Source organism: Passer domesticus, chromosome 1 (assembly GCF_036417665.1).
Source record: "Passer domesticus isolate bPasDom1 chromosome 1, bPasDom1.hap1, whole genome shotgun sequence".
Lineage (NCBI taxonomy): Eukaryota > Metazoa > Chordata > Aves > Passeriformes > Passeridae > Passer > Passer domesticus.
The window spans coordinates 69,688,241-69,710,784 of record NC_087474.1 but is presented as its reverse complement, the minus strand read 5'-3'; the positions used below and the strand labels follow the sequence as shown (position 1 = coordinate 69,710,784).

Genomic DNA, 22,544 nt, shown 5'->3' with positions numbered 1-22,544 from the left:
CAGGCTGAGTGCACAGGGTTTACTTAAGGGAGGAGAGTGCTATTTATGGAAGGCATGTGGTTTACTTCCTCCCCCCTGAAGTGGGAATGTTTCTCTGGGGTTTGGCATGCTCTTCTATGTATGCGAAAGAAAGAGACCAAGATTTTTGGAAACATTCAATATATTCATGTCCACTTTCTCACGCCAGGTGTGAGAACTTTCTGATTGTTTTGTGCATTCATATTTTACCTGCTAGGTTTTCAGCAGTATTTTTAATCTTTTACAATCAAACTGTGCAATTTTCTCCCCTTTATAGTAGTGGTACATTGATAATCTGAATTAAGTGCAAATTATGGGAGCCGATTAGGAGCAAAATGAGAAAAAGACATTACAGCTCTCGCAAATGCTTCATTATACTAAACTGCCAATTTTAAAATTCATTTCACTGACTTTAAAGTGAAATGTTTAAAGGAAATGTGGATAACTGGAAAGGTTGCCATGCTTCTTAAAAAAAGATTATGTGATGATATGAGATACTTGGTTGTCATTGTGTCAATTATGGCTCGTCAGGCAACATTAGTCTTTGATGTCTGGCATTTGTGAAAGACAGTTATACGAGAGAGCTAAAAAGCCCTGAAAAGTATGTTTGTTACTTGGCAGGGTTGAGTAAGACATTCAGCTCTGGAAAAAGGTCTTTACAGTCCAATATTGTCAAGGCAGGAAAATATTTTTATGACTCGAGAAAATGGATGAATTCATTTCCTAATCCTGGGAAGTGATTGACCCAGGAGTGGCCAGCCAAAAAATAGGACTTTGAGAATAGCAACTTGATGTACCCTGAATTTAGGAACCTGTGCTTGCCCCTAAGGTATGTCTCAAGCCCCTTGGCAGGAGTGAGACAGGAAGGTGGTGGAGCTGAGGGATGTCCTGTGGGTTTCTACACCTCCATGAGCTTAGGAAATATTTAGTTATCAAATGCTACACCCATGCTGGAGGTTTGAAACCCTTAGATTTTTGTTCAAACCATTAAGCTCTTTCATCTAATGAAAATAACTTTCTTTTAAAATGGAAAACATTAAACCAAACAATAACTATTTTTTTTCTTAATGACTTTTTTGATCCAAGAGCTTTCAGAGTGCTTAGCCTTGCAACTTCAGATTTATTTTTTTTTAAATTGCTTTACAAAATAACAGGATGTTTCTGTGGTGAACATACATCTGTGCTGGCTTTTGCTGAGCTTTGGAAATAGGTCAGGAATTAAAGCTCCGGCTTTGTGGTTCTGAGGAAAGCCCTTAAGAAACTCTCTCAGACATAAGAGGGTAAAGAGGGGTCACTGGAAGTACTGTTTGACCATATATAGATGGCATGGTCTCTCCCATCTGCAAGCATGTACATGCAGCCACGTCTATGTATGAGCTGCTGAAACTGGTGCTCCTCAATGCCTGCTTAGGACAGATTGCTGCAGGAAAAAAAAAGAGGCAGTCACGGGAAAACATTCAGAGAAACACTCTGCCTTCACCAGACGGTGGTGGCTCCTCCTTACATGCCTTAAGCTTAGCTGTATGGGCTAAATTTAGTCTATTGTTTTGTGTACCTCTGTGAAAAAACCAGCCCTATGGCTGGGTGTGCAATGTCATTGCCATGGAAACCGGCACCAAGCCTCATCCACACATTGTGCCTGGCTGGCCATGGATGGAGGTCAGGCCACTGACTGCCTACTGACCGATGGAGGTCAGCTCTGGCATCTGCACTTTGCCGCCCTGGGGTCTTTTGCAAGTCCCCCTAACAGCGAGGTAGTGGGAAGAGGGATGGTGTCTCGCAGAAGGGAAGAGGAAAAAAAATAGTGCAGGAAGCAAAAATGGCCAATGAGGTGTGAAAAATCAACCATTTTGTCCTGCTCTCAGATTGTACTCTCTTGCCGTAGTTTGTGAATTTTGGGGTTTGTTTTGATTCAGAATAGCAGTGGAAATTAATAACTGCTGCAACATTAGTGGGAGGTGCTTGAGTCATTTCTTATTCCCTCAGCCTGGGTCTCAGCAGGGCGGCACAGGAGCTCTGGGCAAGTGAGGCGTGCACTGAACGAGCAGCGTGTGAAGCACAGAGGTGGAGAACTTGGCATAGGGATTAAACCTGGACATGATTTCTGAAATGTTTCCTGAAGCATTAAAGAAAAAAAAGTTCAAAGCCCGAGGTTAAAAAAAAAAAGAAAAAAATAAAGATAAAGTGAACTGAAATAAAACAAAATCCAACCTTTGAGGTAAATGGAATTCCCCTATATTTGTCTTTCCCTACATGCTAAGAATGTTATGTCAGGATTACCAAATGTGAGGCTTTTTCTTTTCAACATTACAGAAGGGAAAAAATGGGATGGGAGGAGAGGTGATTTGTTGTTTTTTTTTTGTTTTCTTCAAGATATTTTTCCTTTCCTTTGGTATAAGCAACTTCTTCCATCACTCCTTAAGTCCACTGTATTTGTTAGACCTGCGGGTGGCTTTTAAACAACCTCATCACAGTGTAGCTTTTTGTTATCCTGAAACATCAGTTCCCAAATATGCTGTGTAGGCTGCTTGTCTTCAAAATGTGCACAGTTTTTCATGGCTTCTGTGCTCAGGTTAGGGAGAGCAGCTACTGCTTTCTGACCCTTCTTCTTCCCCTCTTCCCCTTCCCAGAGCCCCTGTGTGTGCTGAGGATGCAGCACAGATGGAAGAGCTCCCCCCAGCCCCTTTAATACTGCCTGCAGATGAAAGAGGAAAATCACATTTTTAGCTGCTGTAAAGAGGTCTGATTTCTTTGTTGTGGATGCTGCTGGGTGTGTTTTACTGGCAAAAGGTTAAAGCATGGCTAAAGGGTTAGAAACCTGAGCATAATACAAAACTTGGGTAAGTGCAGCTTTAAAGGTTCTTCTCCCTCTCTGTGCCTTCTGCTCTTTTTCCTGTGGTTGTTAATCAACCCAAACTAACTGGTATAGGTCAGATGAACATATTAACAAAATCTTTGCTACACATTTTTTCTGCTCCTGCTTTCCAAGCAGCCTGTGGGGGCTGTGGGCTACATGCCATTCTACCAAAATATTTTAAGCATTAAGCCATTCCTTTGGGAGTTGGTATTTATCTAAGAATATATGCACTTAATCTCCAAGTGTGGTAATTTTTTTTTTTATCTTTTGTTACATAAAAATATTTTCAAATCTGAGAACCTGCCTTGCATAAATGTGCAATAACACACTTAGTCTTGGCCCCTGAGAGGGGCTGGCTGTAGTCAGTGGCTGTTTAACAACTTGTCAAGGGGAAATTGAGTGCCAGTGCAAGGTGAAGCCTTGAGCTGGCTGGGGAACTGCACTGTAGCTGCTGCTTCCCTCCTTTGTGTTTCCTGCAGCAACTCTGCTCCATAAGTCTTCCTGCGGGGAACATGCCAAGAACACAGTACATGGAGGCAGAAAGGGGAGAAGTGAAGCTTGTGCTGCTAATGTTGCTCCTCAGGAGGCTTTTTGCTTGGTCAGTTTGAAGTCAGGAATGATGTCTTTGGGTTCACAAACTGGGATCCTTGGTGGCTTCATTATAGATCCTGCATTTCTTTAATAAACCAGGTGCCTGTAACTCCTGTATCTCAGCATCCTGTGATGCTGCTCATAGGGGTACAGCAAGTGTGCATCTTGAGCTGCGTCTCTTTGCTGTACCCCTTCATATCTCTGCTTGCCCTCAGTTGTGCCACTAATGATAATGTGAGGGTGATGACAGTCCTGCAGCGTTCCTGATTGTGCATGTGTGCCAATGCCTACCACAATTGTCCATCCTCTATGATCCCAGGCAGCAGAGAAATTAAATCATTGAGATGCAATACCATGTGTGTCCAACTCCAGCACATTCAAGCTGTGTGTGGCTTATTGTCACATATGTGTGTAATTGCTAACTGGGTCTTCATGAAAATGGGTTGCTGTCATTTTCTCTTTGATTAGGTTCCTTTCTAATTTAAAAGAAGTCTTCCCTTGAGGGAGGTTTTTCTTCATTTATTTTGTTAATGGAAGCTTCTTTGAATTATAAACTTACTTCTCTGTACCGAGCTTAGAGAAAAGAAATGGACTGACAAAAACCTAAATATTGCTGCTAAACCTGAGTCTGACAATGTTCAAGTTTAAAAAAAGAAGTAAAAAAAAAATATGAAAGTCAAGTTTGTTTCTGGTCTTTTCTTGCAGATTTTAAAATGTTTCTGCCAAGAGAAATGACCACAGTGCATGAAGCTATGGAAAAAACAGTTGAATCTTTTTATATGTTGATTTTATTATAATATCTAGTCCCCTCTTTTGAACATATAAGTCAGGGAAATACATGCATGGAAGTTCAGAAATAAATACCTGGACTTATTTTAACATGAAAGTACTCAGAATATATAAAGATTACCTTATAGATATGCTTTGTTCTTTAAATGAAATAGTGAAGTTTGGCATGCTTCTTAAAGAGGCCTTTTGCCAGTCTTTTCCCATATTCTTAGCTCATGCCTTTGCATAATGATGTGATCCATGGTGGGTAGGAATAATTCGGCCTAACGATGAATAATGGTAGCATTTGTGGTCAACTGGTCATGACATTCTCATTTGAACATTTCTCTTTGGGAACTGCGTCTTTTGAGTCATGAGACTTGCAGTAATGTCAAGAGAGAGAGCAGCACAGAATCAGGCTGGATGAGGGAGAAAGGGGACACTTGTTTTCCAGGGTCCACTGCGGTGGAGGACGGAATTAAAGAAAAAAAAAAGCCTTGCTTGAGATACTGGTAGCTTTACAATCCTCTCTTTGTAACACTTCCTCCCCTCCCAAGTACTTCTGTGTTTAAATCAATGTGTGTCTACAGTTCTGTGAACAAGACCCACTGGAATCTCAGTGAGGGAAAAACAACCTGCAGGAAAGGAGGTGGTGGGAGTAGAGAAGGACAGGGTAAACACCAAGTTAGGAGGAATTTATTGGTAGCCTAAAATGAGCAAATGTAGAAAAGAGCAGATGATTTTTAAACATGCTGGAATCAGACATTCTACTCCAGATTTGGATCCTCCTGGGCAGCAGAGGAAGGGGAACACGTTGATGAACCTGGGGATCAGGTTTAAATGGAGACACGATGTAAGCACTGTCATGCCAGAATGACCTACTTCCATCATGCCTCATCTGTGTCATTTCTAAGTCCTGTGTATTAGGTATATATGAAGGTTAGTTACACAGAGATATATTATTCATTCATAAGTAGAGAGGGATGTGTGAAAAATGCAGAGTTCCCCACAGTAACTAAAATAGGCATTCGTGGTACGTGTGTATAAAAATAGTCTGGACACTATAGCTCTCATTAAAGTTGGGTTTGAAGTACTGTAATTGTGCTGATTAGATGTGTAGGATGTATCTGATTTCTGTTGAAGCAAAAAATGTGTTTACAGGAAGATGAATAAATGGGAATGCAGTATCTGTGATTCAAGGGAGAAGAATTATTAATGTTCCAATGATTTTGCAAACTGAAAGTCCTGGAAGTTGGTTGTGATCTAAGAAAACCACAAGTGCTCAGGCTTGGTTTAAATTAAATCTCTCAGAATTTGTTTGAATGTATGACTAGAAATCCAAATATTGTGGTGATAAAAGAACTGACACTCTTTCCATCCTTCAGATATCATTTACAGGACACTGGAGATGGTGGAAGAACCAGAAAGCTACCCTGCTCTTCCATGGTGTAAACTACTGCTGAAAATCATAAAGAAGAAGAAAAAAACCTTGATTTGTAGTTCTGAATAAAGTGACATTAAGAGGACAGATGCTTCCTTGTCACATGATACTTAAGAGATTCTGATAATGTATCCAAAGCAACTCCATCTTCAAGGGGAAAAAAAGAAAATCATGCCAAATCTGATAGTCTTCTGATGTGTTCCGTTAGTTGTGGATTTCCACAAGGATTCTTCAAGCCCAAAACTAATTATTATGAAAAGCAGTGGCCTTATTCAAGATGTCACAAGGTAACAGAAGCATGTCAAAGTGGTACAGTTTGTGCTGAAATCTAACTATTCTACAGCAGCTGAAAGGGTTGAAGATAACCCTCTTCATCAGAGGTATATTAGAAATTATTTGTAACAGCGGCTCCAGTGTTTGGCCTATGGTCTTCAGAGAAGTTTAGAAAAGTATTTTCACACAGTATGTGCCCAAAGTTTTTTTTTCAAACTATCCTCTGCATTTTATTTAAGTCATGTAAAATTTGTAACTGGAGACTACAGACCAACTGCCCATCCAAAGTAAGCAGCAATATTAGCTGGAGAAGAAGGAATGAAAACCAGATTAAGCTGCTAGAATATTTTCTTTCATTTGTATGACAGTGCTTTATGAGAGTTCCAGCTGAAAATGAGGGCCTATATAGTTTGATTCAATACAAAAGCAGTGCACAGTGTGTAGAGAGAACACAGAGAGTACATGCAGTAATTGTTTGACCTGAGATATTTGTATAAAGAGTTGTGGGAAAAAGAAGCAATAAAGGTGTTGATTCTGTTACAATTAAAATAAAAGTACATGAAGTTTTACTTTAATTCCTCTAATTTTGCTTTTTATTTGAGAAGGGTGTGAGAAGTTTGATTTTAATCTGGACTAGCCTAAAGCAGCTGCGTTATTTCAACATGCTTTTACTTTCAGGCTCTGTAATATGGTAGTCTATGACAAGAGAAGAATGACAGCCTAGAAAGAGCAAATGTTCCCTTGATGAGCACCACCAAAGTTTTTATTGACCCCATGGAACACTTTCCCTAAGCAGGCAATTCAGCTTCTCAAAATAGTAGCTGTAATGATGGTCAGTAACATTTACATGCGTAAAATGGATAATTCCTCACTTAGGATGAATTTAGACCTGCTGTAGTGGGTTTAACTTTGAATTCAAATGATTTGCACATGCCTGTGTCATGGCAGAGTGTGATCACCTCAGCTTTTTAAAGTTAGATTGTTGAAGATATTGAAGCAAATATTTTGGAAATATATTTCCTAATCATAGAATTCCTTTTTCACTAAGGATGTGGCTTTGATCAATTATTTATTTAACTGTTCTCAAACATATTTACACTTTTCAAAACCTTTCTTTGTTCAGTTTGTGCCCAAACTGCATATCCTTGTCACCAGCTTCTGCAGAAAGTCTGAGGGAAGTGGCAGCTGCAGTTCTGTGCAGCTCCAAAAGATGAAACAACCTGAGGGAAACAAGTATGAGATTTGATTTTTTTATCTCCTTTTATTTTGTGAGTGTTCACTGCATTAGAATATCCTCACCAGTAACCCTCCTGCAGTTATCAAATGTCTCAGCTTTGTTTCAGTGCTTAACCAGTTGTAAAAGATGTTTTATTGCCTTATGTATTTGTCCACCATTTAAGTAAATCACTTATTATTTTATGTACTATAGATGACTGTAAAAAGGATATTTTTTTTTCACTTACAGTGACTAGTGGCCAGGTATGCACACAAACCAGCATATTTGGAGCAAGCAGCAACCTGTCCTGCAGTTATTTGAGCAAGGGGAGTATGGACTCATTACCCCATGAGTAATGCAGTGATCCACGTGCCCTGCTGCTGAGGACCAGCTGGCTGCTGTGTGCTATCAGAGCTCCTTGCCAGCAGGCATGGCTCATTAGGAGCCCAGTTGCAGGATATAACATCTTTGCAGTCAATTAACAATGCTGCTCTTTAAAAAGGTCCAGATCCTTCCTGATTCAGCAAAGCACTTCAATATATGTTCAAAGTTAAATGCTTGATTAAAGTTTTGTGTAATGAAGATGTGAGGTCTTGTGCTTGAGGTTAAACAGGTAGGCACATTCCCAAATCAGGGCCTGACATGTTATAGTTCTTAGAGGTTTCCAGGAATCTTGAATATCCTGAAATACTGACTATGCTGATTTCCAAGCTGAGTAAAACCTACAACCGAAAAACAAAATCACAGCACATGACTGTGAAGCATGCAGGAAAACATTTTAAAATCTATATCTGGTCATCATTGATGCTTGTCTTGCCAAGGAAATGCTAACAGACTGTTTATATTTTTGAAACCTTAAAGTAAATTAAAGAAACGACACAACCTTGTAATCTGGAAATGGTGAAAAAAATATATTTGGTAAAATTAATTTATTTTTTGAAGAAAGAAGCAATGAGAGTAATTGAATTGTTATGCACTTCCTGACTGTAATATTTCTCACTGGACAAGGTTGTATTTTGTAGCGTGCTTCCTGTGGTCAGGTAAAGGAAGACCAAAATTCAAGATTTTGCTTTAGCATTTTATGTAACAATGTCCACCACTTTCCCATGCTTATTTTCCATTGTATGACATCTGCTCAGCTATTGTAATATCCTACTGATAACTCATTGCAGTAATAAGCAAATGTCTTTTCTCTAGTTCAGTAGGTCAACAGCAGAATCAAAGATAATCTCTCACTGATTGTGAGTTATTTATTAACATAACCACTCTGCTGCTTGTGGATCTAAACACCTTACTATGAGACCTAGACTTTCTATTTTCTGTAATAGTACGTTGAATTGCCAGAGCTCACTGCTTCATCTTCTGCAATGTCTCATATTCTTATATCCCTACTAATAAAATGCAAAATTCCATCTGACTGCAATGAGTGTAGATTGAAACCTCAATTAATTTTTAAAGAACTTGTGATTTCTGATGAAGCATCCTGTGAATGTGGATTGTTCCATACTTCCTCTTATTTACTTTGTCCTGTTAGAGAAAAAGTTGAAATAAGCTTCCTGGTGTGTGTGTGACACCTTACATGTACATTTTCAACTTTTGTTTTCAGTCTGATTTGGGTTGGAGTATTATTTTGATTTTAATTTAATATTTGGACCTGAAACTTTAAATGAGACAGCCAAAACAAACACATCTCCTGCACAGAGCCTATCTAGAAGTAGATGGAATTGGATCACAGCTTGTAAGGCAGGCACAGCACCTCCTGTTGAGGTATGTCATCCATGCCCATGGAGCTGGTTCTAGCTGCCCTGGACACCTCTGGGGCTGGGGATAATGGCTTCTGGCAGCCTGAAAGATAAGGCACGAGTCAGATTCTAGGGGGTCTGCAAATGGTTTCCACTCTCATATTCACTGGATCTGTTCATGGGTAAGACTCAAAGGTTTTGCAGGTTATCATGTTCCAGATAAGTGGGGGAAATTTTGGGTTTAGTTGGTGCAGCACTTGATCACCTCAGAGATGGAGGCTCTGGAAACTGAAATCCAGAGAGCTGAGGCAAACCCTGCTACAACAGCGTCCAAATTCCACATCCACCACAGCCCACCAGAAATCTGATGCGCAGTGACAGCCCTGCCTTTCTTTGCCTTGCCCCAAACTTCCATGTTATTTCAGATGTAGCAATTTGGGTTCAGTGATAGACACCTCTTTAGGTGAAAGCATTTGCAGCAAAATGTCCAGCCCCTTCCAGGCACAGGGCTGAACCTGAGCTGGGAAGCTCCATCAGAAAACGGGCAAACTTTGGAACAGTTCAGACTACATGTGAACTTTGCCACTGATTAAATGTAAATAATCCTGCTCAGACTCTAAACAGCTGAGTTGAAGCAGAGATTTAGAAAAGAAAGAACTTGGATCACAATTTTATGGCTATCTCTAAAATATTTTATTGCTGGTTTAAGGCACCAGAGTGTAAATTATGGGGCTTTAAAGAGTTGCAGTGTGAAGGTTTTATCCTTTGCTTATGTACAGAACATAAATGCCACTGTTTTGTTTTCAGGGAAATTAAATACATATTTTTAAAGTGTTTAGGAAGACAAGTGGGTTAGTAAGAAGAACACCTTACTTTTTTTTTTTATGTGTCAATACTGGTTTTTTTTTGAGTTGATAATGACTAATTATTGTCAGTCAACTGATGTATGTCAAAGAGTTGAAAAGAAGGAGAGAGGAATAAGTGTGTGTTGCATGCTTGCAAATACCACTGTGATGGAAATGGTGTGTCTAACACCACATGGATCAGAGAAGAAATGTCTTCTATTACATGACTGTTGCAGAAAATTATCTTTTGGAAGCACAAGCCATTTCTCAGGTCTGAAACAAACCTTATATAGTTTGTGTGTAGATAAAATTGGCTTATACTGTGTGCACACATGTATACACATGTCTACACAAATGCAGTTCTGTAGATGCAACAACAGCTACCATATTTTCTCATTTGCAGTGAAACTCTATGGTCATGTTATCCATTTTTAGAAGAGAAATAATGTTTAGTTTCCTACTACATTTTTAAAACTAACTTAAAGTGATCTAATTCAAGAAATGTGTTCTATTTTGTAGACCAGAGTTTAAAGATCAATTCCTTTTGGATGTGACTTCATCAAGATTCATCAGTAGCTCACTCTGGCCTTTATCTCTTGGGGTTTATATCCAGTATTCATTCAGATTTTGCTCCATCCTTTGTCAAACTGACTCACTGTTATTTCCTTCCACTGTCTCATGCTGAGTGACCATGGGCAGAAAATATGTTTTCAGCTGCTCCTTTTAGTTAATTGTCTTGTTCCAGTAGACTCAGCTAAATTTTTCAAAAGTTATGAAACAGTTATGTCTGTGTATGTGAACTCCATGTTATTCTCCTATGCTCAACCTTGGCACCAATTTCCTTTCCAAACTCTGGGAAAAATGCTGGTTTATATCTATTGGGATGAAACTCAGGTGTAATTCTCCTGTTCTTGAAGACTGGAAGGACTGGGAGGGGACATGAGTAGCCATAGTGGTGGGAAATGCCTGTTTTTAATTATTCTAAATTATTGTTCAAATCTCTTGCATGTAATGTCTCTGTTCTCTTAGGAGATTCAGATGGATCACTCTTTAACAGCTGTCAAGGCTAATACTGCTGTACAGTCCCTGCTTTCAGCAGCATCCTCAGTGTCCTTGTGGTGGGGTGTCTTGGAAGGACTGTGCAGATCAAGCTTCACACTACCTCTGCACTTCAGGCTCTCTGTGCTGTGAGTACACTGAATAATGTTGTGGTAACTTGGCATGCCCAAGCTGGTTAACTGGAAGTGCATTAACTTAGCTGCTGGAAAACTGATTTTGATGGTTTTATGCTTTTTTGGTGGATGAAACTATGTATCTGCCCCAAATAAATATGAAAGGTGCTTTTATATTGATTTATTAGGCCCTGTAATCACCATAAGTTTCCAATGATTGTAGGTTAAATGGGTATTTTTCCTCTAGTGCATTACAAACATGCTGTAAACAACACAAAGGCTATATTTTACAGGCAGCATCTGATAAACATAATTCTGTTGCTGCTGTTCCTAACAAGAATGGGAGGAGATGCTTTTAGTTATTTTGAATATCTGTCTTGTAGTAACTCTGAGTATATAGATAGAGGTGGGAAAACACTATGTACAGAGGTGTTCATTTTCCAGCTGTGAGAAAGACATGTCTGCAACCTAACTGGACTTGCTTCAGCTGAAATAAACACTTTTGGGAAGAATTTGGCTGAATGGTTATTTTTGGTCTGGCAAAGGGGAAACCGACTGTGTGACTGTTATTACCCTGATGCCAATTACTGGAACCAACCAGCTTAGGGGCAATTTGCTGACTTTGTTTAAAAACAAAACTGGTCTTTCTGGGTCCAAATGTGATTTAGGAAGGGAGGAGCTCTAAACTACTTTTTTTCTTTTTTCTTTTTTCTTTTTTTTTTCCCCTTCCTTTAGAAAAATAAATTAAAAATATTTAAAAAAATTCCTAGCTGAAAACATTATCTGAACACCACATGGTGTGGGATTTAGGGAATTAACAGGATGATTCAGACATACAATCCTCACATTCATTCCCACTCCTGAGAACTTTCCTTAAGGAATAAAATTTCTTTCCTGCACTTGGTCGGAAACAAAACAAACTGAAACGCTTCTCTCCTTTTTTTTCCTCTTTCTTTTTTTTTTTTTGGCTGGAAAGTAGCACAACTAATAAACCAAACATTAAGCTCCATCACATGCTGTAGGCCAGTATAATCTCAGGATATGAGTGGTGTGATTTCAGCAGGCATTTGCAGCACTCCTCCCTGTGAACTCTTGGCTGATATGTTGTCCCATCACTGCTTCCCTTTCCTCTCCCCTGCTCCATATGGAGACATGTGGCAGCAGGAACTGAAGGGTGGTTCAAAGTGTTGTCTTTTCATATTTTGTCCTTAGGGAGTGGGACAGAAAGCACTGAGAGTGCTGCCTTGTGTAATGGTTTGCATTTCTGTGAGAAGACAGACCAAGGGCAATGCCTGAGCTCTGACCTTGGGTATGAGAAATTTGTGGTCTTGCAACCCACTGCTCACTTGATATAACTCTGGTTTCCTTTTCCTATATGTGTGGGGGGGTGGGGGAGGTCACATAAGCTGCTGTGAATCTCTTCAGCATGAATTCAGAGTACTCAGATTGTGCAGAATTCCCAAGGTGCGCACCAGAAGAATTTTATGATGGATTGGTTTCCCACTCTTTCCCCTTTTGTTTCTTCTTATCAAAACCAAACAAACTCAAACAAAACATATCCTTTCATTTAAGCAGGAAATAAAGGAAGCTTGTGAAACTTGGTGTTTGCCCACGCTGCAGTTTATTTTAAATGCCCACAGGCACCTGTATTTTCTTGCTTTCTCCTTCACAGGATTGCTTTCCTCAGTGCCCCTTGTGCAGATATGTTTTAAAAATTCCTCTGCCATAACATTTAATATTTTTTAAATTTACAGTCAAACTTTTTTCCCACCTTGATCATATTTCCTCACTACCCAGAAACTTCTTTTTCCATTCTCTTGGTCATTCTTTTGCTCTTTGAATCAGGAAAATTCTCTTAGCTTACTCTTGTATTTTCCGGTTCACAGTTGAATCAAATAGTACTAAACCTACCTGGCCTTTTCTTGATTTTCTTTTATAATATATTTTTTTTCATTATTTATATTGCTGGCATTCCCTGCCAAATTGAGGCCTTGTTGGTCAAACTGTCTGACCTCTATCTTTGTTCATAGAGACTCCTTGGCCGCCTTCTAAAATTCAGCTGAGTTCAATTGATTGTTTCAAGCTTCTCTGCATTTCCAGTCCTGTTTCATACCTGCTTTTCTTACTGTGTCTTTAGTTTGGGGGAGCAAAGGAAATTTGCTAAATACCTTGTAGCCTGTTCCCTCTCACTGTCACAATTGTAGGCAACTAGATTAGCAGCTGCATTACTTACTTCATTCTAAAGACAAATCCAGCCTAGAGGAGGATCAGAGTGGCTGCCTGCAATATATTGCCTTTCACCACACTGCTGATTCCCATTTTGCTATGCCAGATGCTGCCAACACCCTTGTCTCTAAGGTGCTTCTGTAGTCCTGTGTCTCTCCTGCCTTTCCTCTAGCTGATGTTTCGCTGGTGTTTAAATCCACATCCACCTGTGTTTTTATTACCCACAGAGGTGGAAACTCTGCCCAATCATTCTTTTTCATCCTTCAGTTTCCTTTTGTTTTGTCTTACATATATTCAAGGGGGAAACAGGAGGAGGGATGGAAAAGGAAGGGTTCGGTCTAGACTTCCAAAGTAATTTCCTTTTCCCTACAGAGCACAGCTCATTTCCTTCCAGAGAGATGTGTCTGGGAAGTTGCACATTTCTTCTCAGCACTGACTTTCCTGAAATTTGTTGAGTCAAAGCACAGCTACTAGGCAGGATCCAGAGGACCATAAACGTGTGTGGGTGTTTTTGTCACTGCCAAACAGGAGAATAAACAGAGATTAATATAGAAAGGAGAGGACAGTCTAGATAAGCAGCCACAGTGTGGAAAAGTTAAAAAAATAGACAAATATCCACAGACACACCTGCACTTGGGCGTTTCTGCACTGTGGGGCCTCACAGGACTTATTTTTGCCATAAATGTCTCAAGGACAGAGAACTGAGCAATGTGGAAGTTGATGATTTTCCTTGAGGGTTAATTACAAGTTCTTGCCTTTGGGGAAAAAAAAAAAAAAGTAATGGTTTATTGTTCTAAATTTAACTCTTTATACATTACATTTAGCTCAAGACAGGAGAGTTCTTTTTCTTTGAAATGCATTTATATTTTCTGGTTTTTTATGATATGCAATTTAGTACTGTGGCATCCACTCTTACAAGCTTTCTGTGTTTGCTTTAAATCAAACTAATAAATTGGTTTAAGTCAAATTAAAACCAGGCTGAAATAGTAGTGTAGTCATGACTGACCAACTTGCCTCCTCCAGAGAGGTCAATATGCTTTGGGAAAAAAAAAAAAAAAAAAGTGGTGAGATCATAATCTGTTAACTCCATGGAGTTTCTAGTTTAGTTGATGCCTATATGTGTTTGTTTGCTTAAAAGATGAGATTTCTTCTGTGTTGAGAGAGCATAGAGACATGGAAGATGAGCTGGAATTTGACTATGTGTTTGATGTAAGATAATTATTTCATCCATTCCACTCAGTTTTTACTTAGCAAGACAATTCACATAGTGTTCATTGTCCTGCCACCAGTAATTGCAGATATGTCTGAATAGCTGATACTTATTTCTGAGTCTGAAAACTCATAACTGATTTATTGTGTTAATTGTCAGAAAATGCACAATGAAATTTTAGAGAAGTCCTTCCAAAGTACTAGGTATTACAGTTATGCAGGAACTTGAGTTGGTTGGTATTTTTTTAGTAGATGAATAGATAAGGAAACTGCCCTTACATTTTGTCTCAAAAGTGAAAGTTCAGCAAACTATAGGCAGAGGAGCTTTAAAAAAATCTCCTGCTTCTCAGGCCCTTTGCTTTGAAATCCCAACTACAGAAAACCCTTCTGCTATTAGCCACAAGGTTAAACACCACCATGTTTGCTACTCTCCAGCTTAATGACATTTTTCCATGCAAAGAAAAACACCTGGCTTAGGAAGAGGTTATGTAGGGCTGGGCATGCTGGGCAGGCACTGGTTACTGCATCCACTCAATCTTCTTTCACTCAGTAGTGCCAACATACTGGGGCCTCGCAATCTGGAGCTGCTGTCTGGCGCGGGAGGTTTTGTAAGGCCAAGAAAAAGACACTGCAATGCAATGCAAAGGCCTTGTTGTGGAGCTCCCACTGCAAATTATAGAACTTCTCTGTGAGACTAAAGGGTGCTTCTTTTTGGTTAATTCAGTCAGATTGCAGGAATCCAAACTTCTACAACTTTTCCATTAGTGGAGGAACTTCTGCAGTGAAAAGATGCGTAGCTGGTAGCTGAAGGTGCTTGAACTAGTTATTACTTACTATAATTCATCCAGCTGTGTTGGGCTGGTTGGCTCAAGCTTTCAACAGCTGTAGCTAGCAGGGAAATTTCTGCTCTGTTAAAGAGAGTTCTGGCAGTCCCAGGTATTCAAGATGAAATGGAGGTGGGGAGGGGGGGAAAGATGGTTATGACATTCTGCTGGTATCATCTGCAATTGAGGAATCACTGTGGGCTTTTTTATTATTCCTGAAATGTGTAGCTCTTTCTGGCTTGGAATTTTTTTTTCTTTTGCTTTTGACATATTTGATGTCTTGTCAGTTCTAAGCCTGCATTTATTAGATGAGCTGAGGGTGAGAGGCAAAGGTGCTGCTATCTTAGGGGTAGAATGGATACAAAACCAATATAAATTATTTAAAAATGCTACTTTTGTAGATATGATTGTGGCATTATGCACGCTGACCAAGAGAAGAAACTGCAATAGTACATAGTATTTTTACCCTGCCAGAAAAAAGGGCAGAATCTCAAACTTTTGAGTATTTTTTCATCTAATTTTTCCAAATATGCACTCTAGTGGTAATTGTGATAACAGGGGGAGGATGACTCTTCAGGCACAAATTGAGGTTGAGTGTGTTTGTACATGTAGATGCTCAGTGTTGCACAAAGCAGGGCAGTTCTGGAGAAAGAAAAACAGCTGTGTTCCTGCAAAGCCAGGATTTGAAGCAGTGCTATGTTAAATGCTGAATTAGGCAGATCAAAATACACAGAAGGAAAAAAAACAGGGTATCTAGCTCTGTTGCCTACCATCTGGAAGGATTGCAGAGCCTGTGCTGTGTCCTAGGGTCTGTCAGTGGCATGTTGTATGACCTTAATAAAGAAACTACATCTCAAAGTTCCTAAGGTCTTACATTTGTAAAATGAGAACAATAAGCAAGGTGCCCTGACTTCTGTGAATAAAAAGGTGCTGTATAAAAATTGTTTTAGTACTGCTAATGATAATAATAATATATAGGATAATTATGGATTTATTGTCACCATAATTTTAATTCAGACAGAATTATGTCAATTTTTTTCTCTTAACAGTGCTAAGATACAGAAAGTTGTAAAGATAAAAAATTGCAATTTCTTTCTCTTAAGGCATTGCATAGGCAAAACCTGTAAAGATCCCAGAGTTCTTTGCTTTTTTCTGGTGTGTAACATAGCCCATAGCAGTAAAGTATTTTCAGATCAATGCTTTTTCAGCAGAAGTGTTTAGCACTTTCCCAGGAAACGATCAACAAATAAAACACACTGGGAAAGGAAGCTAGCATTTACTTTCTGTTTTTAAGGGTGGCTTGTATTTTGCAAAACAAGATGGATGGAAGGGGCCGCATGTCCCATAGCATTAGTATCTAAAGAACAGTGTGTCTTACACTGCACTAACAGTGGTGGAATGTAATAGATAAGAAGAATTACATTTCTTATTTGTACCTTTGCATCCCAATTATTGTTACTGTAGCTGACTCTGAGGCAGAATGGGCATAGGATGCATGGCTATCTCTTGGCATCAGGTCTTGTCTCTCAACAAGTGGTCTCTTTCCTGTCACTGTTTCCTTTTCAATTTCCCTGGCCCAAATAAAATAAAGTTCATTCACTTTGAAAATGTGAAGTGTGTTCTTTTTAGTCTCTAGATTTGGAAAAAACCCCATAGCTGGCTTGTTTAATGACAATCCTTGGCAGCAATCCCTAATTTCAAAACTTGACTTTTTTCAGCACTGTCAGTGAGCTCAAAGGGGCCAGATTTGGGCAGACAGCTGTGACGCTCAGTGGAACAGGAAATGTGCTTGTAAATTATATTTCTGGTTAGTGCTTTTCTTTTTCCTTCTTTGGTACAAATGTGATGAATACTCACCACCACTAAGCTGGTTGGAAGCAAGCAAAGCAACAAGGTAACACCACATACAGAGTTTTTTTTCAATATGAAGGAAGTCTTGGAGTTTCCTAAACACTTGGAGGAGGAATACTTTCTTCCTGAAACTTCAGGATGCAAATGAAGACTTACTGTGTATCCCTTGAATCTTGCTACCTTTACCTAAGCATTTAAGAGGTGCTACAGGAATAAGTGTGACCAGAGAACCATAATGCTTCTCAGAAAGTATCTTTTTTCAGATGTGACACTCTCCATTTTATGTCACCCTGGGAGCCCTGCTAAAGCAAAGAAGAGCAAATCCCTCCATCACAAATGTATAATAAGGGCTGAGGATGGATTATAAAGGTATGTCTTCCACATCACTAAATTACTTTCCTCTTTCCTGCCCATTGCGTATATTAGAAACATTGCTGGAAACACATCTGGGAAATTAGCAGAATGTTTGTTTTACTTCTTTTTGAAGTGTTTTTATGGTTTTAGGTGAGTGTTTGACTTATGTTCATTGGCCCTTGCACAAGAGACTGAAAGCTATTTCCTTTTTCCTTAATTAGAGCATGTGGAATATCGGGTTTCTGAGCAGTGAATTTCCTTTCAGGAGATAGGTGAGCATATGTGGTAGAAATGGTTGTTTTTGTAAACTTGAGAAGTTGGTTCTTCTGTATTTTATAGATATTTTCTTCAGCCAAACTTGTACTTTTCATACAGAGAGAAGTGCATTTTTTTTCCTTCCCCACCTCCCCTTTTTATTTTTGGAATTAAATAGAGAATTGGGAAGTTAGAAATATCTGAGGGAATTTCTAGGAGGGTGGCCATAGGAATATGGTAGCAAATGTTGTGAAGGCAACAGCCCAGCCCTGTTTGTGTGTGTAACTTTATTTTGAGTCTGCAGAGCTGGTGCTGGTGAGAAAGGTGAAAAAAAAATTAAAAATGAGAGATTGTGTGCTGTTTTTTAAGGTCATGTATTTTTATATCTGCTGGCTTGTCTGTGTGGGTGGGCAAGTATGAGTCTTGGTCTGTCTTCTTGTGCAATGTCAGAGGGAAGCTCAGGTCGGTGTGGTGCCAGGGCCAGCCCACATCCTCCACCCACACAGGCCATGAGCAGTTGCACACATCAAAAGGGAAAACCCTCAGCTCCTGGCACCGTTGGAGCAGGTGTGAGAGCTCACAGTGACATCAGATGACTGTCACATTGCCTTGGGGCAACCACCAGTGCCTGGCCCATGTGCTATGTACATCAGGTATACCTCCTGAAATAAATGCTAGTCTCTGGTGCAGCTCTAGCACTCAGACCACCGATAACCATCCTTGTCTCTCACAGGTGCTTTCGGGTAGAGCAAATGGAAAGGAGAATGAGGAGAATGATTTTATAAAATGTTGCAGATCTCCATATAACACCTCCTGCAAAATGCCATGTTTTTTAAGGTGTCAACCACTTATAAACAGAGGGAGAGAGGGAAAACTAAGGCTGTGTCCAGCCAAAAGCAGAGTTGGCTAGATCAGTCATGACCAAAACTTTGCAGAGTTTTTGAAGCACAGACAGATGCTGTGCTGTGGGGAAAAGTTCTTGCAAAGCTACTGCTTTCATGTCCATTTAGTGCTGGGTTTTTTTAAACACCAATATTGCCCATTGAATTCGTTCCTTAAAAGGTGAATCCAGAATAAATGCATTCATCCTACCCAGCCCTCTTCATTTTGGTGTCTCAGTGTTTTGTAGTAGTATACCAACACCTACCTGTAAATAAATTGACTGTATGTAGTGAAAATACTCTGTACTTTACTCTTTGTCCAGGTAAGTGTGCAAGGTTATCACTGGCTTAATTTGCCTCTGGGAATTTGGTAGAGTGTTTCTGGGTTGTATGAGCACAGATAAGAGAAGAATTCAGTGGCAGCTTCTGGTGATTTATATAGGATATCTCTATTAGCCCTGATTCTGCTAAACAGATATATATTGGATTTTGACATATGCCAGTGGGCAGAGGAGGAGATGCAAGGACTGTGGAGATGGTAGGTGCCTCCAGTTCTGGGCATGCTCTTACAGTTTTTGGTAGAATGATGTCTTTATTATTTGTGGGTGGAATCTCAAAAGTTTAATGTCTCCAGAAATTAAGTTTAAGATGTGTTTCAACCTGTCTGTAGCAGTTTATCCTCTCAGAGCCTGCAGGACAGGATACATGTGTACCATCCTTCCAGCTGCAGTCTAAACCTTGCTTATGAACAAGTGTATGAAAAAACTCAGTTTAAATTAAAGGGCTTATTCAGTTATTTTATCTTTGCACATAAGTAAGAGATAGCAGGATTTTAAGAAGGAGTGATGTTAATCACTATAGCAATCCTTTCTAAGGAAAAAACCCCACTTTTTCATCCATTAAAATACCGCAGCCTTCCTGATTAAGTGTATTCACAGATATACAAAATCACAGGGTAAGGGCCTGCTTGGGAACAAATTCCCACTATATTGCCATGCCAACACGTGTTCATGCTGTTCCATTTCACCAACAGACAATAACAGGCATAGATGCCTAGACCCATGAAAGGAGGTGGCTTCAGTTCTGCTGTGCAGAGTTGTTACAAGCAGTACAACAACTCTGACTTCAACAAGGTATTTTCAGCCTTGAAACACTTTTATTTAGTGATAAAATGTAATGACTTAGCAAGTGTATAATTAAGTATTGCCATGAGTGTAGCTTCAATAGACAGTGAAACCCTCTTCAGCTATGTTACATAAGGTTTTGTAGGTGTGACATCTGTGAAGGGGAGTCTGAGTCTTTCTGGCTTAGGATGTGAACCCACCACCACTGAGCTGTTGAGAAGAATCTCCCTGTAAGAAGTCTTCTCTTCCCCCACTCCTTTAACTTTTCTTTCCTGCCAATAACCTCTCTTGAAAACTCCTGACCAGCTGCTTCAGTGTCTTGCTTTTGTTTTTTTTTTTTTTTTTTTTGTTTTTTGTTTTTTTTTTTTTTTGTTTTTTTGTTTTTTTTTCTTTTCCTATAAAAGCTGTGCCCTGCTTGTTTCACCCTCAGGAGCCACATGGGTAGAGGTTCTGCTTTAAGGCACAGGTACTGCTTTCTGTGCATGACATTGCATAGATGTTGACTAACAGGCTGGTGCACAGGAGAACGGCCATGTGATGATTACAAAATAAATGTGCTTAGCTTTACCAGGTCTGGTTTGCTACTTTACCATACAAATGAGTATGGTAACTCTGTTAATCAAGTTTTCACAGGGTAAGGGCAGAACAGGCTGGTACAGATAGTGGAAGAAATCAAGGGAGACACGGAGAGAGGGAGAAGAAAAGAAAAAAAGAAGGAAAATATTTGTCAGGCTTGATAATGTTAATGAAAACATAAAGAAAGAAAGGAGGAAAACAATGTTTGGAGAGCAAAGAGTGACCTGACAAATGTGACCTCTGTTTTTCCCAAGGGCTTCTGACTTTGAAACCAAAGCTGCCTTTAATGTTCACCAGGTGCCATCAGGGTGTTTTGATTGCCTTTATGGAAGGGAATTAACCTCACAGCTTCAGCATCTGCATTTCAGTGAACTTCAGGGATAGGGTGTATTCTTGTTCAGATCATAACCCTTAAGGTTCAAAGGCCATGAGCAGCTAAATAATTAATTCTGTTACTTCCACAAGAGGCAATGAACACAGACCTATAATTCACACTGGTTTATCACAGGAATTTTTCCAGTCCCTGTTCAAACAGCTTCTGCCTGAGCATCTCTGAACAGCCAACTGGAGCAACTGGAAAGCGAGGCAGAACATCGCAGAAGCAAAGCTGGCGGTAAGATTATTCCTCATGCTAAAATAATACCAAGAAGTTTGTATTCTGTCAGCTGAGATTATAGTTCAGTTTCTTGGAGCAAGTGAGATGCTATTTTACTGAAGATATATAGCTCTCTGTCCCCTGTTGTTATATAAGCAAATTGTGGTACTTATCATCCTCTTTCTGTCTGCTTCCTCTTCATAGGTAATTGTGCCTCTGATATTACCTAGATATCTCAGCCTTGCTTGTGACCTGAGAGTAGATTTTAGCTCTTCAGGTAATTGTCTTGTCCTGCAGATGACAGATTTATAGGAATATTGCATATTGTCAATAAAAAGAAACAGCTGACCGATCAGTGGGGTTTTTACTCCTCCTCCCCTTTTCCTCGGAGAAAACCAAGAGCCAACCATTTCTGGACAGCTCCCCCTCTCCTTGTGAAGTGCAGGGAATTCAAGCAACTCATCTAATCCTGTGGTGCAGAGGCTTTGTTGCAGCAGGGAGGAATTATAGTCAACATATCCTCAACAGAAGAGTTTTCCTGGGAAGAGGACCTAAGGCTACCTAAGGGCCAACTCAGGATCATTGAATTGTGGGTCACTGGAGTAGTGGCATGAGTAAGATTGCCTTGAGAGGTCCTGTCCAGCAATGACTCTTCAGTATCTTCAGTTTTCTCAGCCTTAGTACTGTAGCAAATACATGCTTTAGGAAGAGAATATGATGGTGTCTCTAACACTTCTAGTTGAAGTGCAGGACCTCATGGGCCCAGATGTGCAACAGGATGACCACTGCTTCAGCTCATCAGTCACCTTCTGCACCCAATATCTGTTCATTCTACTGTCACCTCCCACGCCCAATCTGTTTTACAGTCCATTCATTTCAAAGTATAGGACTGGAGTAACTTCAACAAGGGATAGGGAAAGGGTTTAAAAGGACCTGAAAAGTTTGCAAATTTACAAACCAATGCATTCAAATGATCATCATATTTGAAAAGTCATGGCAGTCCAGTGAAATTGTCACTGACTGGAAAAGGGAACACATAAAAGGGTAAAAAGGAAGACCTGAGAAACTGCAGGACAGTCAGTCTCACCCCAGTGCCTGGTAAGATCGTGGGAGAGATCCTGCTGGAAATAGTGCTTAGTCATGAGGAAAATAAAGAGATGATTGGTGGCAGCCAACACAGCTTGACTAAGGGCAAATCATGCCACACAAATTTAGTGGTCTTTTGTGACATGGTTACCATATTGGTGGATAAGGGAAGAGCAACTGATGTAATCTACCCGGACTTGTGCCAAGCATTTCACAATACCACATAACATCCTCTAAATTAGAGAGGTACAGATTTGATGGATGGATCACTTGGTGAATATGGAAGTGGCTGGACAGTTTCACTCAAAGTGTTGCAATCAATGTCTGGATGTCCAAGTGGAGGACGATGACGGATGGTGCTCCTCAGGAGTCAGTACTGGGGCCAACACTGTTTAACATCTTTGTCGGTGACATGGACAGTGGGCTTGGTGCACCATCAGCAAGTTTGCCAACAACACCAGAATGTCCAGAGCAGTCAACACGTTAGAGGGAGGCAATGCCATCCAGAGGGGCCTTGAACTAGCTTAAGAGGTGGGTCTTTGCTAACCTCAAAGCTAAACAAGACCAAGTGTAAGATCCTGCACCTGGACTGGGGCAATCTCAGACACAAATACAGGCTAAATTGTTGAGGAATGAATTG

At 39.9% G+C, this 22,544-nt stretch overlaps 2 long non-coding RNA genes across 12 annotated transcripts in view; both read left to right on the top strand.

Annotated features, from left to right (window-relative positions):
• LOC135302222 (uncharacterized) overlaps positions 1–17,904 on the top strand; it is a 203,657-nt gene extending 185,753 nt beyond the window's left edge. For 9 of the 11 annotated variants that reach the window (XR_010363926.1, XR_010363951.1, XR_010363932.1 and 6 more), the window contains one exon: positions 5,620–7,307. This is a non-coding gene — a long non-coding RNA (uncharacterized LOC135302222). Of the gene's footprint in view, positions 1–2,648; positions 3,260–5,619; positions 7,308–10,780; positions 10,939–17,296 lie in introns of those variants that run through there. The other 2 variants (XR_010363945.1, XR_010363956.1) reach the window with 2 other exon arrangements.
• A 659-nt stretch (positions 17,905–18,563) lies between these two features.
• On the top strand, positions 18,564–21,957 carry LOC135288198 (uncharacterized). Its single transcript, XR_010351454.1, has 3 exons — positions 18,564–19,656; positions 20,732–20,836; positions 21,023–21,957. It is a non-coding gene; the product is annotated as an uncharacterized LOC135288198 (long non-coding RNA).
• The last annotated feature ends 587 nt before the right edge of the window (positions 21,958–22,544 follow it).